General features: G+C 35.9%; 1 pseudogene; it reads left to right on the top strand.

Annotated features, from left to right (window-relative positions):
* Nucleotides 1–3,795: 3,795 nt before the first annotated feature.
* On the top strand, nt 3,796–3,894 carry LOC132280273 (small nucleolar RNA R71; annotated as a pseudogene).
* Nucleotides 3,895–15,983: the final 12,089 nt, after the last annotated feature.

Raw genomic sequence — 15,983 nt, 5'->3', positions numbered from 1 at the left:
ATGCTAAACAATGTAGGCATTGGGCATATATGAGATAGCATGAACACAAGATATGAAGAATGAAGTGTGTGTGTGTGAGATCTGTGAAATTCGATCGATCAGAAAAAGAAGTGTGATTGATCACAAAAATTGGATCGATTAAAAATAAGTGAGATCAATCTCATAACTTTGATCGATCTGAGACACAAGTTTGATCGATCGAACTGTGCTTCGTGAAAAATGAGAAGTCACAGATCTGTGACCTTGGAAGCACGGGGCCCACACGAACGTGTTCGTGGGCCCATCAACACAACACATCATCAAATCCCATCACTGTAGAAGGCCCATTCTCCCAAAAATAAATCAAACACATATATATACATACGAAACATATACACATATATATAAACATGTAAACTCAGTGCTTTGAAGCTTCAAAAATAGAGATTCAATTATGTATAAAGCATTAATGTAACATATAAAGCGTGTAATCATCATATTGAAGCTTAAATCATAGGTGAGATCTCGGATTTTACCTCAAAACGATGAGAGAAGTGGAGAAGGTACGAAGGAAGTGAAATCTGAGATGAGGGAGAGAGTGTAGCTTGGATCTCGCCGGAGATAGAAGACATGAGAGTGCACAGTGACGGCGACGAGAGATGCAAAGGTTTGGAGGGTTGGATCGATCTAAATGATCGATCTTGAGACCCTCCAGGTCTATTTTAAAAACATTCCCGACAGAGTTCAATCGATCGAACTGAGATTTCAGATCGATCGAACTTTGATGAACTTTGATGAACTCTCCTCAAAGTATTTTTGGATTTTTGAAATTTTTGAAATTTGAAAAATGAAAAAGAAAAGTTAAAAATTAGAATTAAAATTTAAAATTGTAAAATAAAATAAAATAGAATAAAATATTTTTGGATTTTTATTTATTTATTTATTTTTTTGAACAATCAATAATAATTGAAAACTAAATAAACTAAAATATTTTTGTATTTTTGAAAACTTTTTGAAAATTAAAATAAAATAAAATGAAATAAAAATAAAACAAAATAAAATAAAAATGAAAATATTTTTTGATTTTTGAAATTTGAAAAGTCAAAATAAAGTCAAAATAATGAAATGAAGAATTGAGATCGACCAGAATAAGAGTTCGATCGATCAGACAGAGAGCAAAAATATGCAGGTTTTTTGCTCAAAAAATTGGCTAAGTGTTGGAACTTGAAGATCGATCGAACTTTAAAGTTGGATCGATTGAAAAACTTCAGATCGATCTTGAATAAGTTCGAACGATGGGACAGAGAGGTGATTTGGATGCAGGTGGATGCAGGTAGAAATTTTTTCTAAGTGTTGGATGCAGGTGGAAGTTCGATCGATCAAACTCTCAACTAAGATCAATTGAACTTCTGCAAAATGCTCAATTACAACACAAAAATTCATGCAATCCTAATTGAAGTTCCTAGCAATGCATATAAACGAAAAACAAGTATCTAGACTTCGCAAGAAATGAAATTTAAGATAGAAATGGGGGAGGAATAGGGTTTTGACACCCTACGAAATGTTTTTGCTAGTCTTTAACGTCTCTAGCAAGACATTGGGCTCTTTTAGCCCGGATCAAAGATCTTATAATACATCCCCTCCTTGTTAGGGTGATAGATGCTTTGAACTCCTCCCAACAAATGGTTATTTGAAGAACTTGTTGGATTAAGCTTAAGAGAAACTTTTAATCCTTTGTCTATGCAATCATAACCTTTAGGCTTCCATACCCTTTTAAAGCAAGAATTTGAAACAACACTTTGAGAATGCAAGGTTAAAGATGATCCCTTTGAAGATTTGGTCTTACACAAAAGCTCATTTCCTTGACATTGAAGATCATGACATTTATCTACAACATTAACCTCTCCTTCATATTTGTCAAATGAATTAGGTGTGGGATTAAAGATATTCAACTTCACCTTCATGTGGCCAAATGAAATCTTCATTATCCCAGTCCTACAATTAATGTTGGCATTAGCGGTTGCCAAGAAAGGACGGCCAAGGATAACGGGAATTTGACTCTTAGGATTGGGGTCCGGTTCCGTATCTATGACAACGAAATCAACCAGGAAGAAGAATTTATCAATTTTTATCAAAACATCCTCAATTATACCCCTAGACTTCTTAATGGATCAGTCGTCAAGTTGCAAAACTACCGACGTCAGTTTCAATTCACCTAGGCCCAATTTGACATAAACCGAGCGTGAAAGAAGGTTAACACTTGCTCCTAAGTCAAGAAGCGCCCAATTAATGATATGAACACCAATAATGCATGAAGTAGTAGGTGAACCGAGGTCCTTAAACTTTGGCAAAGTGTTATGTTGCAAAATTGAGCTTACTTGCTCGGTCAAAATCACTTTTCTTGGTGCTTAGCTCTTGTTCTTTTGCTTTTGGGTGCACAAGTCTTTTAAGAATTTAGCATAAGCCGGAATTTGCTTGATTGCATCCAAAAGTGGAAGATTAACTTTCACTTGTCTAAACATCTCCATAGTTTCATTGGTTTTTGCCTTTTGCTTATCTTTTGAAATGGATCCTTTTAAGGCATCCGGAAATGGAACTTTTGGTTCAAACATTTTTTCAGAATTTTCTTTTGAACTCTCTTCAACACAAGAAGTTTTCAAACCATTGTGTTCCGAATCATTTTTCAGCAAAACTTTTTCAACATCATTTTTCAAAACTTCTTTTTCAAACACATTTTTCAAGACTTTCTCATTCACAAGGTTATTTATATGCAATGAAGGAGGAATGGGATGTGAAACGGGACGGGTGACAACTTGAGGTTGCATCGGTTCACTCTCTTCATTGGACATTTCAACTTGATTGTCCACAATCCTACCACTCCGAAAGGTAGTCACCGCATTAACATGTTCAATGGTGTGGCCTTCCGATGAGGAATGGGTTTCCATAACACATTGCTGCTTAGGTGTGGCATTAATAGACATCTTTCCCTTCTCTCTTGCATTGAGAATGCCTGTTATTTGTCCAACTTGGGTTTCTAGCTTCGCAATAGATTGAGAGTGAGAATGAAGCAATTGTGTATTAGCCTCTAAAGTGCCAAAAGCATTCAAAACTTTTTCTTCAAAGGCGGGACTTCCAGTATTTCCTTGGGAATAAGATTGGTTGGGAAAATAAGAATTAGCAAATAGATTCCCTTGTGATTGATAAGGTCTATAACCTTGGGATCCTTGGTTTTGAAGTGGATGTGGAATGTACTTCCCTTGAAAACCGCCTTGGGAAAGGTTTGAGCCCTCTAGTTGGTTTTTCCAAGAGAAATTCGGATGATTCCTCCAACTTGGATTATAATGAGTACCATAAGGATTATTCCCTTGGTTCACAAAAGCTGCATTGACTTGTTCATTAGGTTTATTTTGCATTTATCCGTGAGGACAATGAGAAGTAGAATGAAGAACACTAGAACAAGTCATACATGTTTCATTTGATGCACGATGAGAATGGTTAGGGAAGGAAGATACTTGGTTCGTCGAGTTTTGGTTAATCAAAAATTGATCAAACCTTTAAGATAAAGACTTCATTTCAGCGGCTATTTCATTCGAATGGTCAACTTGATGTAAGCCAACACTCTTCCTACCTTGTGAATTTCTACCATTCTTGGATGATAATGTTCTATGCAAAGAATTTTCACCCATGCTCTCATAAAGACGCCACACGTTATCCTCATGCCTATCGATGTATGAGCCACCCATGGAAGTATCAACCATACCTTTATAGTTGTCCGATAATCTCTCAAAGAAATGTTGAACTAATTTCCATTTGGGCATGTCATGATGTGGACACTTCCTAAGCAACTCATTGAAGCGTTCCCATGCCTCATGAAAGGTTTCTCCATCCCCATGTGAAAATTCTCGAATTGAGGTTCTCATGGCATTGGTTTTGGAAATCGGATAATACTTATTCAAGAACTCTTGTTGCATTTCTGCCCAAGAAGTGATTGAAAAAGGCCTAAGATTATTAAACCAATACTTTGCCTTGTCTTTTAAGATGAATGGAAAAAGTTTCAGTCTTAAAACCTCTTCCGGCATGTCCGTATATTTTACGGTGGAACATACTTTAAGAAACTCATCCAAATGCTTGTAAGGTTCTTCGCTTGGAAGTCTATGATAGTTAGGAAGCATTTGAATGGTTTGTGACTTAATTTCATAATGATGTGCTCTAAATGGAGGCAATTGGATGCATGTAGGTGCATTATACTCATTAGGCACATAATGGTCTCTTAAAGCAAGAGGTGGATTAGCTACTTGAGGTGCAACATGAACACCTTGGTTTTGAATTCCTTGATTGATGATGGGAGGTTGTGGAGCATACATTAGCCTTGGCATTCCATATGGAGCTTGGCTTTATTGTTGTGGTGGTTGCTGAATGAATGGCCTAGGCATGCCTAATGGTACTTGTATGTCTCATTGTGTACATTCGGATGAAGGATACCTTGTTGGTCTATGTGACCAAGGTGCTTAATATGATCATCATTATGGTCATCCATTAATAGATTGGTTCTATTTGAACTTCTTCTTCCCCTAGGATTTCTAACGATGGATTCAAGATGCAAATCAATAGGGACAAGAGTTGGTCTGAATGAACGACGTCCATGCATGCACAATGTAAAACATAACAACCACAAAGAATGACAAACACTGTGCCTTCACAACAATGCAATTAAACTTCTTCCATAAAAACTTAAATTCATACTCCCATGCTTTAACAACAATGATGTAAAGAACAATTAAAAACAAGCCTCTACGCGGGCTGACGATTTAACTAAGGGATTGAGTAAAGAAAGTCTCACAAAGGTCCTTTAGCACTTCAACTCCAAATTTAAAGCTTAGCTTAGCAAATTTTTTTAAATTTTTAGCTTTTTACTTTCTTTGCTTTGCTTGAATGCTCCTTTGCTTGCTTCCTCTCCAACAATGCACCTAGTCAAGTAAGAACAACACAATAAGTAACCAAAAAGAAAAATAAAAGTAAAGTAAAGACACGATCAAAAGAGTACTAATCCTAATTGATTCCACAATTCCGACGTTGCCAAATCAAATCAATCCCCAGCAACGGCGCTAAAAACTGTGGTGTGTCGCCGCACCATAAGCTTAAGAGTTTGCAATTTAGGTAAGGGCCAAGAGTTTTACTTTCATAAAAGCCACTACTTCCTTTCACTATAAATATAGCTAAGGCGAGTAGGGATCGTCCCAAGGGATTGTGAGGTTTGAACAAGGTTGTGGAATTGCTATTAGGGCTAATAGGTCGAGTGATCAAACAATTGGTTGGTTGGTTGATTAGACTAGAGAGCAACTAAATTAAACTAAATGATAACAAAAGAATGCAATTAAGAGAAAGTAAGAGAGAGAAGAGTCTTGGGGTTTAGAGATCACCACCAAGCAATGCATTTCTATACCATTGACAAGTGATTAATGAGGGCAAATAGTGTGTTTCAATACTGGTGTGTGTGTGTGTTTGGTTGACTCAACAAGCAAGGATGAACTGTTAAGCATGTATTGTCTAAACATCATGTGAAAGGCACAATATATCTAAGCAATGAAGCATATATTGTCTAAACAACATTTGAAAGGCACAATAGATCGAAACAAGTCATTAATCCTTTCATTAAGCTCACAATCCAAATACACCACAAGGTTAGAGACATATGCTACTTGAATTCAAAAGCTTGAATCATCAAACAACAAGCATGGATTGTCCTCTCATTTGAAACTACACTACAACTACACTACATCTACACTACTAGCATGAAAATAAACTAGGGGAGAGGCACAATCCATCAAGGAATAAGTATGAACCACTAAGAAAATCACAAAAGCATTTTATTAAGTACTATGTTTTGACAATCTCTAAATCTATAGCATCAATACACATAGACATGCATCAATAACACAAAATCTAGAGACAAGCAAATGAACATCTATTCTAACTTTGACGACCCTGGTTTTTAGGGCAGCGTGTCCTGTGATGAACCGTAAGGATGATCCGATAATGGATCCGAATGCGGAAGCAAAAATAGAAAACAAGACTTTAAGAAGTCAAAGTGACCTTCCATGAGGTTGTGGAACTCAACAAGAACTGATGCAGAAGCAAAAGATCGAAAATATGACAAATAAGCCCCCAGGGGCAAAATAGTCATTTCTGAAAACTGAAGACTCGGGTGCCACCGAGCACACCGCTGGAAGGACAACGAAAAACTAATCAAGATGGACTCAAGAATCGCATGATTCGGAATCCGAACGAAGGAGAAACGGCATGACAAAGAAAAACGAGCACTTAAAGCAAAAAGGGTAAACTGGTAATTATCCAGGAAGAACCGGGTGCAACCGAGTACACCGTTGGAAAGACAGCGAAAAATTAGTCAAGTTAAAAAAAAAATTCACTTCAATCAGAGTCCGGACGAAAGAGAAAAGCCCAAAAGAAGAAGTGACGTCGCAGCGGCCCGACGAGGGGCCATGGCGCACACAGCGCCCATGCGCGAGCCCACCGGCGTGCAAGCCGGTGCCCAAAGACATGGCTGGTGGCAGCCCTTGGCTGCTGCTACATTTTTTTTGATCTGCCCAGAACTGAGGCTTGAAACGGAGGTCAAGACGAGTTTTTCTGGAAAAATACGAAAAAGAAACCCCCCCTAAAATCAAGTTTTCTACCCGACAGAGCGAACGGAATCAAAAAAATTCACTGTGAAATCCCCAAAATGCCCCTAGATCAAAACTGAATAAGAGGTTCATAAAGCTGCTAAATGAAAACTGGAAGCTGAAACTTCATGAGGGATTTCCAGTACCAAGACAACATTTTTTGGAAAAACACGAAGAAGAAACCCCCCCTGAAATCATGTTTTCTATTCAACCATCTCAAAAGAAGAAAATAAAACTGATGTAAAAGGTCCATAATGCCCCTAGATCAGAATATGCAAAAAAAAATGCCAAATGAATTCACAAGAGGCTCAAAACACAAACGATAAGGTTTTGCCCAGAAACGACCATGCACGAAAACGTAACTTACCTATTTAGACGCGCTACAATGGTCCATGGCTTAAAAATATAGCCGATACAAAATTCGACCCCCCAACGAGCAAAAAGGAAAAAATGGACTTGGAATGGAAAACATGGAATCCAAAAATGTAAAATGGAGTCAAATGACCATTTGGCCCTTGGTCACACTTGATACAAGATTAATAAGATCTTATGAAAGAATGAAAATGGAATTCCCATACCCGATACAACCATGGTGAAGCAATGACTTGCGATTTTTTAAGGTTTTCATAATATTTCATAAAGTTAAAAAGTTGTATAGAATACAATACACATGTCATTGGCCTCCGGCCTCATCTCATACATGTCAAATACATTGAAAGGACTGCACTTATGTACACATTACATATATGGAATCAAATATGCATATTTTGACATATAAGTCTACAAAATGACATTTCATGTTAACATTTGCATGAAATGGAAACTTGAAAGCTACACGACATCCAAGGAATGCTAGGCTTCACGAACCAAGTCTTCGTACCTTAAATATGCCCCAGTATAGTAGGGGTGAGTAACATAAAGCTACTCGTAGGAGATGAGCATGCATCGAACAAGCATTTTGCAAATTTATCACCTTAAGGTGAAACATGTTAAAGGGGCTCATGCCACATAACGTCTATGTCCAAGTGAGACTCGAGGAGCATCCTAAGCTACCTTAGAGTCTAAGCAACAAGAATCCTGATATACATACATGTATGAAATGAATTATGGTTGGAATAATCCAAAGAACACGACAAGAAGAATGCTTGAGCATAGATTAACAAGAATTGCATTTTCAATACAATTGAACTAGGTCTAGAGTAATCCATAAAACATGACAAAAGCATATTTGTATACAAGTTAACAAGAATCACATTATCCATGCAATTCAACAACAAAAGAGCATGTTATATAATGCAACAAGGTTTAAGTTCTCAAAGCCATCAACTTAGAATCTAAAGCACAAAATAACAGTAGTGGTTCATGCCACCTAACGTCTATGTTATAAATGAATCAATAGGATCAATCCTAAGCTTTATTAGAACGTCAAAACACGATTTTCAATATCGATGCAATTTAACCAACATTGGAACTTCCAATGCAACACATAAAGCACAATTTCGCAATGTTAACATCCTGTAACTTAAAATGGAACGACAAATAAGAAACAACAAGTTACAACATCATCTAGTTATCAACTTGAAATTGAAATGCGAAATCAAACAAAGTGGATACTCGGATGTCACGCCGGATCAGACCGACAACATAGTTACTTTAGGGTTACTAGCCCATGGGTAACCTCCCTATGTGCGCACTAGATTACATATAGAGGGACTATCCCCTGTACTAGAACCATGTCCTAGCCATAGTCAAACAACGACATCCCCAAGTTTCCAAAATCAACAAGTTATGCAACAATGCATATATCAACAAGAATATGCAAGATAATCAACTATCTACTAAGCACAACCAAATTTGGAAACCTATACAATACATGCTCTAAATTCATAACTACTATGATATGATGAATGTCGAATCTTTAATGTGCGATTCGTTACACGCTATGCATGAAAGATGTTAAACACGAAGCGTGCAAATCATTACACAAGGCAACAATATATTCAATAAGGAAAACATATTCTCATGAATACAAACATAGCAACTATGTTATCCAATGTTCAAAACATAACCAAATGAATATACAACAAGTCCAAGTCCATGATTTGAATATAGATATCACTTCTAAAACACAACTAGATCATGGAGCAAATTGATAGAATTTAAATAGATATACACAATTAAAATTCTCTAGATTCCGATCCAATTTCAAGTAAGCTCAATTTAATACATGTTAAAGGACATGGCATGGTCATCACCTATATCCATTCTAAAACTCAATTAGGTTGTTGGAACAACAAGGTAGAACTTTAATTAAATCATGCTAATTTAATTACCATGGTTCTAAAGTAACTTCAAATGGTCCACAATTAATATATACTAGTAAACCAGTCATGGCCAGTACAAATATCAAGTTAAAATCTTAATTAAGCTAATGGGACCACAAAATAGATTTTAATTAATTCTTTTAATTAAAATCTCTAGATTTTCAAACTTAACCAAATGCTCTCAATTTAACATATCTTAGAGAACATGCCAAGGACTAATGTAATATCACATTACAAGCTTATTTCATTCAATTTAAGACCATGTGAATTAAACTTTCACTAAAGTTAAATATAAAACAAAAGTTGCAATTCTCATGCAATAAATCCCAATTTAATACATGTGAATAACCATAACAAAACTTAATTGTCTAGCATGCCACAATACAATTCCAAGTAGTATATCACCATGGGGATTAAATCTTAAACATGAAATTTAATTAAATAAAAGGTTTCAAAACCTAACCGAATATTCTAAATCAAATATTTGTGAAGCTATATGGCATGTAAATCAAGAATATCAAGTCAGAATTTAAATAGAGTGAATGGTGCACTCTGGGAAAATTAATTAATCAAATTAATTAATAATTACTAATTTTCAAAACACCCCCAATCACTTTCAAATTCAACTATGTTGGAGAGCATGCTAAGGCCTATTTTAATATGCTAACACATATTGATTTTAAGCTAGTTAAGGCCATGTGAATTAAATACACATGGAGTCAAATGACCATTTGGCCCTTGGTCACACTTCATACAAGATTAATAAGATCCTATGAAACAATGGAAATGGAATTCCCACACCCGATGCAACCATGGTGAAGTAATGACTTGCGATTTTTCAAGGTTTTCATAATATTTCATGAAGTTAAAAAGTTGTATAGAATAAAATACACATGTCATTGGCCTCCGGCCTCATCTCATACATGTCAAATACATTGAAAGGAGTGCACTTATGTACACATTAGATACATGGAATCAAATATACATATTTTGACATATAAGTCTACAAAATGACATTTCATGCTAACATTTGCATGAAATGGAAACTTGAAAGCTACATGACATCCAAGGAATGCTAGGCTTCATGAACCAAGTCTTCGTACCTGAAATATGCCCCAGTATCGTAGGGGTGCGTAACATAAAGCTACTCGTAGGAGATGAGCATGCATCAACCTAGCATTTTACAAATTTATCACCTTAAGGTGAAACATGTTAAAGGGGCTCATGCCACCTAACGTCTATGTCCAAGTGAGACTTGGGGAGCATCCTAAGCTACCTTAGAGTCTAAGCAACAAGAATCATGATCTTCATACGTGTATGAAACGAATCATGGTTGGGATAATCCAAAGAACACGACAAGAAGAATGCTTGAGCATAGATTAACATGAATTGCATTTTCAATACAATTGAACTAGGTCTAGAGTAATCCATACAACTTGACAAAAGCATATTTGAATACAAGGTAACAAGAATCACATTATCCATGCAATTCAGCCACAAAAGAGCATGTTATACAATGCAACAAGGTTTAAGTTCTCAAAGCCATCAACTTAGAATCTAAAGCACAAATAACAGTAGTGGTTCATGCCACCTAATGTCTATGTTATAAATGAATCAATAGGATCAATCCTAAGCTTTATTAGAACGTCAAAACACGATTTTCAATATCGATGCAATTTAACCAACATTGGAACTTCCAATACAATGCATAAAGCACAATTTCGTAAAGTTAACATCCTGTAACTTAAAATGGAACGACAAATAAGAAACAGCAAGTTACAACATCATCTAGCTATCAACTTGAAATTGAAATGCGAAATCAAACAAAGTGGATACTCGGACGTCACGCCGGATCAGACCGACAACATAGTTACTTTAGGGTTACTAGCCCATGGGTTACCTCCCTATGTGCGCACTAGACTATATATAGAGGGACTATCCCCCGTACTAAAACCACGTCCTAGCCATAGTCAAACAACGATATCCCCAAGTTTCCAAAATCAACAAGTTATGCAACAACGCATATATCAACAGGAATATGCAAGATAATCAACTATCTACTAAGCACAACCAAATTTGGAAACCTATACAATACATGCTCTAAATCCACAACTGATATGATATGATGAATGTCAAATCTTCAATGTGCGATTCGTTACACGCTATGCATGAAAGATGTTAAACACGAAGCGTGCAAATCATTACACCAGGCAACAATATATTCAATAAGGAAAACATATTCTCATGAATACAAACATAGCAACTATGTTATCCAATATTCAAAACATAACTAAATGAATATACAACAAGTCCAAGTCCATGATTTGAAAATAGAAACCACTTCTAAAACACAACTAGATCATGGAGCAAATTGATAAAATTTAAATAGATAAACACAATTAAATTCTCTAGATTCCGATCCAATTTCAAATAACCTCAATTTAATACATGTTAAAGGACATGGCATGGTCATCACCTATATCCATTCTAAAACTCAATTAGGTTATTGGAACAACAAGGTAGAACTTTAATTAAATCATGCTAATTTAATTACCAAGGTTCTAAAGCAACTTCAAATGGTCCACAATTAATATATACTACTAAACAAGTCATGGCCAGTACAATATCAAGTTAAAATCTTAATTAAGCTAATGGGACCACAAAATAGATTTTAATTAAAATCTCTAGATTTTCAAACTTAACCAAATGCTCTCAATTTAACATATCTTAGATAACATGCTAAGGACTAATGTAATATCACATTGCAAACTTATTTCATTCAATTTAAGACCATGTGAATTAAACTTTCACTAAAGTTATATATAAAACAAAAGTTGCAATTCTCATGCAATAAATCCCAATTTAATAGATGTGAACAACCATACCAAAACTTAATTGTCTTATATGCCACAATACAATTCCAAGTTGTATATCACCATGAGGATTAAATCTTAAACCTGGGATTTAGTTAAATAAAAGGTTTCAAAACCTAACCGAATATTCTAAATCAAATATATGTGAAGCTATATGGCATGTAAATCAAGAATATGAAGTCGGAATTTAAATAGAGCGAATAGTGCACTCCGGGCAAATTAATTAATTAAATTAATTAATAATTACTAATTTTCAAAACACCTCCAATCACTTTGAAATTCAACTATGTTGGAGAGCATGCTAAGGCCTAATTTAATATGCTAACACATACTGATTTTAAGCCAATTAAGGCCATGTGAATTAATCTTTCACCTAAGATAAATATTAAATAAAATCTTTAATACTTATTCAAATGTTCCAATTTTAGTACACAACAATGAGCATATCAAGGGGCAATATAAAATCATGCTACATGTTTAAACCAAGTCATGAGCAACCGGGAAAATTAGATCCCGTACAAGAAAAATAAATAATAAAATCTCTAAATTTTATATTTAATCATGCAAACAAGAAGTAGAAGCATTACAAGCATGCTATATAACAAGAATTTAAACCTAAAACATTCCGTTACCTTAATTTGAGATAAAAATCTCAAATGCCATCAAAATGGAACGGCTCCGAATCCGACGAAACTACTAGGTTTTGTCGGGGACAATGCCGTGAACATAACCCACATGAAAGCCCCATCAAAATCATAACTTGACCTGAAAACCAAACTCAAGAAATGGTCAAAACTGAATTCTAATAAGGGGGAAAGGTAGAACACGGCGAGGGGAACAATAAACGTTAAGGCTGAAGACTTTCCATCAAGGAAAATTGAACCAAAAGAGGAAAGAGAAGATGGTAGCACCCCTTGGGCTGCCATAGGAGCTCCAGGTCATGCATGAAGAGGGGAGAGGATCAAAAATGAAATATCTCACCCCCCTTTTATAGAAATCTGAAAAAGTGACCCAAACGGGCCCCGCCGGGTCCGAAAAAGTAAAATTTGAGCAAACGCACTCAAATGGCAAAACTTTGTGAACAAAAAAGATTCAAAATGATAAAATATGAACAATGAAAGAAACAGCGTCAAAATCAAGTCCTGAGCAGAAAGTTATGCCCCGAACAAGTTTGGCGGCAACCGGGTCTAGAAACTCTGAAACTGGAGAAAAACGACCAGAACGGAATTCTATGAATTTACAAGTCAACAAAAAGTGAAAATGAATCCCGTACGAGAATCCAGGCTCCAAACAAGATATTTTGCAATAACTTTTGTTAATTGCACAATGGCCCCTACAAAAAGGGTTAACTGCGAAACTGCCCCAGAATGAAAATATCTTCCAAAAGATATTTTCTTAGATGCCCCTGAAATAAAATATCTTCAAAAGATATTTATGAAAAATACCCCAAGAAATGAAATTAATTCCAAAGATTTATACATCCATACCCCTATGGGCACCGGGAACAACTAGAGTACTTTCTTGCAAAAGTAAAGATACGTATTTCATGGAAACCACTTAAGATGAAGGCACGTGAAGTCAAAAACCAACTCCGAGCTTGAAAAGTGAGGTTGTGCCAAAAACTGACAAACGGAGATAAGATGAAATAGGGAAAAGGACGAAATAGCGCATAGTATCGAAAAACGAAAAATGTGAAAATGACTCGGTCCTCAAAGGAAGTTGTCAATTCACATGAAAAAGTCTCAGAAACCAATTCTGAGCACTCGAGATGACACTAAGCGACATGAAACAGAGCTCAGAAAGGAAAATTAAACGAAAAAAATTCATTCGTAAAATTTCAGGAAAAAGGAAAGGAAGGCAAATGACCGGGTCGTTACACTAACATATATAAACATATAGATAGAATGACATGATCAATTGAAAGCATTTAACCACATAAATCATTAAATAATCATGATATATATATATCGAAGTGTCAAAACATTAATTACAACACTAATCTCTCAATAATACACAAGATTAAGATATAGAAAGCATGCTTGGGGCTAACTCTAGCCCGAAGAGGATGTCTAGCCACTCATGGTGATGTTGCTCCAACCCTCAAGGGCTAACTCCATGGTTGAGATTTGCTCCTTGGATGATGAAGAGTCTCCAATGGTATCTCTAGCCTTCTCCTCGTCTAAGCTTGCCTCGTTTGAGAATAATCCCTAGAATTCTTTATGTCGCAAAAAGTGCATCATATTCGTTTTATAAGTAGGTCAAGTGACACACAAAATGAGCTGGGGCCGTGCAAAGAATATTCTCTAATGATTGGATACAGGACGGATTGAACAAGCTAGCTTTTTAACTTTTTTGCACTGGAGGAAGTTCGATCGATCGAACCTTGGACTTAGATCGATCGAACTTGGCTGAGATCTATCGAACTGAGGTTGGATCGATCCAACTGGTTGAGCTTTTTGGGAAAAGACAAATCCGAGATATTTTGGGAGATATTTTTGGGAAAAGAACAAAAGTGGTTAGTGGGTGGTATAACTGTGGATAAGATCAATAATTTGAATAAGGACAAAATTGTTCGATCGATCGAATGATAATGTTGGATCGATCCAACTTTGTTACTTTCTGCTTTGGGTCAAGGTTTGGATCTATCTTGAAGTGCTGAGATCGATCAATATTTGATCGATCAAATCTTGAAGTTGGATCGATCGAACTTTGTTGCTTCCTACCTTTGGCTTCATTTGCTTATTTCTTTCTCCACTTTGCTCCTTCCTTTGTTTAATCCCAGAATAGCTTCAATTAAGCTCTTATTTGGCTGAGTTAGCTTATTTTCGGGATAAGTGCCTGAAAATGGAAATAATTTGAAATCAATCTAAAATGGTAAAGTAAGATAGATAAAGGTACTAGAATGCCTAAGCTTAAGGGGTTTAAATACGCACTTTTCAGTGCTCATCAAGCATTAAGCTAGGAAGCAAGCAAAGGAGCATTCAAGCAAAGGAGCTAAGTAAGCAAAGGAAAAATGCTAAAAATTTTAAAAAATTGCTAAGATAAGATATAAATTTGGAGTTGAAGTGCTAAAGGACCTTTGTGAGCTTTTCTTTACTCATCCCTTAGTTAAATTGTCGGCCCGCGTGGAGGCTTGTATTTCAATCCTTAGATAAATCGTGAGCCCACATGGAGGCAATTTACTTTTCTTGCATATTGTTAAAGCATGGGAGTATGGGAACATTGTATGAAGTTTGTTGATTATTGATTTGTTGTGAAGGAGAAGTCCTTGCTTGTTTTGTTGAGTTTCGTGTGTCGCTAGAAGTATTTGGTAGCCCTTGTTCTATTATTCGTCCTAGTTTTTCACATGGAAAATCTAAAGGGTAATCTTGGCTACTTAGACCCACGTTTCATACAAAACCCCCCTCTTAATCAACATGGTCCCAGAGTTCAAGCTCCAATTCCTCCAATGGTCCTTCATGATCATTACAATCTTCATGCGTATCATGCACCTACTTGTATTGTGTTGCCTAATTTTAAAGCAAATCAACATGAAATCAAGCCTGAAACTATTCAAATGTGTCCACTCTTTTATGGCTTAGATGATGAGGAACACTATAAACATCTAAATGAATTCTTTGAAATATGTTCCACCGTAAGATATATGGATGTCCCGGAGGAAGTTCTTAGGCTACTTCTCTTCCCTTTTACACTAAAAAATAAAGCAAAACATTGGTTCAATACTTTGGGGCCAAATTCAATAACATCTTGGGCACAAATGCAAAATGAATTTTTGAAAAAAATTTACCCCATAAGATTAACTAATGTAATGCGTGCTTCAATTAGAGAATTTTCTCAAAGGGAAGGGGAATGGTTGCACGAGTCTTGGGAAAGATTGAATGACTTGCTAAGCAAATGTCCACATCATGGCATTCCGAAATGGCAAGTGGTTCAAAATTTCTATGAGAGTCTATCCGCCATTCATAAAGATATAGTCGATACATCATGTGGAGGATCATATTTTGGAAAACATGAGGATGACATATGGCACCTCTTCGAGAAAATGAGCGAAAACTCTTTGCAAAAATATTATACTTCTCGGTTTGACCATAATTCAGAGGAAAAGAAGAGAGACTTGCAAGTATGTC

The sequence above is a fragment of the Cornus florida genome, unplaced genomic scaffold, assembly GCF_030987335.1.
Source record: "Cornus florida cultivar Cherokee Brave unplaced genomic scaffold, ASM3098733v1 CherokeeBrave_3.0.0_Hap2_Chr10, whole genome shotgun sequence".
In the NCBI taxonomy this organism is placed as follows: domain Eukaryota; kingdom Viridiplantae; phylum Streptophyta; class Magnoliopsida; order Cornales; family Cornaceae; genus Cornus; species Cornus florida.
Note: the sequence above shows the minus strand (reverse complement) of the source record. Positions and strands in the feature narration are given on the sequence as shown.